The 1,102-nt window shown below is 48.2% G+C and overlaps 1 non-coding gene across 1 annotated transcript; it reads right to left on the bottom strand.

Annotated features, from left to right (window-relative positions):
* Positions 1–474: 474 nt before the first annotated feature.
* Positions 475–590, bottom strand: LOC125134846 (U5 spliceosomal RNA). The gene has a single exon (XR_007136834.1). It is a non-coding gene; the product is annotated as a U5 spliceosomal RNA (small nuclear RNA).
* Between the last annotated feature and the right edge of the window lie 512 nt (positions 591–1,102).

The following is a 1,102-nucleotide window of genomic DNA, read 5'->3' as shown; positions in this document are numbered from 1 at the left end:
TAGGTAGCAGACCTCTACTGGGCAACTGAGGGCTGTGCACCAGGCCCCGGACCCGCACAGGCCGTCTCCAACGTGTGAGCATAAATTTAAACCTGTGGGACAAGTGTGCCCGTCACTGCTTGAATCTCCCCTGTGTGATCACTAGGGGGTAGAACGACAGCGTGCTTCCCCGACCCCATCACCACTGTTTCACTAAGATACTTAACTCCAACTCCGGGAGAATTAAGCCACACGCACACGTGTTCTTCCAAAAGCGGGAAAGTAGACTGGAAAGCAGCGCTGCCGCACTCGCCAGAGTTCGAAATGTTTAATCCAGTACCTAAAACACAACAACCGAAACTGAACAAGAGAAAAAGCACAGTATTTCCATCAACGTTAAGTTCTGCTAGAATCACTTCCGTGTAAAACCTCCTCCGCAAAAAGTATTGCTAAAGCCAAGTAAAAAACTTGTCTTTCTTTTGTACTGTCTCAGTAAGCCTCGCATAAGCAAGGCCTCAAAAAATTGGGTAAAGACTCAGAATTGTTCCTCTCCACGGAAATCTTTAGTAAAAGGCGAAAGATTTATACGATCTGAAGAGAAACCAGAGTATGCTCACCTTCCCGAGCACACAGTCCTCGGGTAACTGTAAGTCCTAATTCAGCAATGGTAACTATGTGTCCCCAAAGACCTAGTAAGTTCTACCTTTGTCTCAGGCAATACTGTGAAAATATCATCATTTTCTGGAGCGGCGGGAGGAGGGGGAAGGCTAAAAGAAAAAGAAGAAGCCAGCCTTTAAAAATTGGAGAGATCCTTATGCAGTGCATTCTGGGTATGTAAATGAGGCTGAGTCACCGACCTCCCGTTTCTGGAAGTACCTTGATTCATTAGTTTTCCTGCTGAGTTTAGAGCCACCACCGGGGGGCAGAGCAGAAACTAGATTGGCAGGAAGTAGAGACCGGGTCCAGACAGAAAGTCCGAGGGCAGGGAGGAGGTTTGGGGAGGGTTTTGTTTTGTTTTGTTTTGTTTTTGCTTTTTAGGGCTGCACCCATGGCATGTGGAGGTTCCCAGGCTAGGGGTCAAATGGGAGCCGTAGCCCCGGCCACGCCAGATGGAACTGCATCC

The sequence above is a fragment of the Phacochoerus africanus genome, chromosome 8 (assembly GCF_016906955.1).
Source record: "Phacochoerus africanus isolate WHEZ1 chromosome 8, ROS_Pafr_v1, whole genome shotgun sequence".
NCBI lineage: Eukaryota > Metazoa > Chordata > Mammalia > Artiodactyla > Suidae > Phacochoerus > Phacochoerus africanus.
This window is presented reverse-complemented; position numbering and strand designations above follow the sequence as displayed.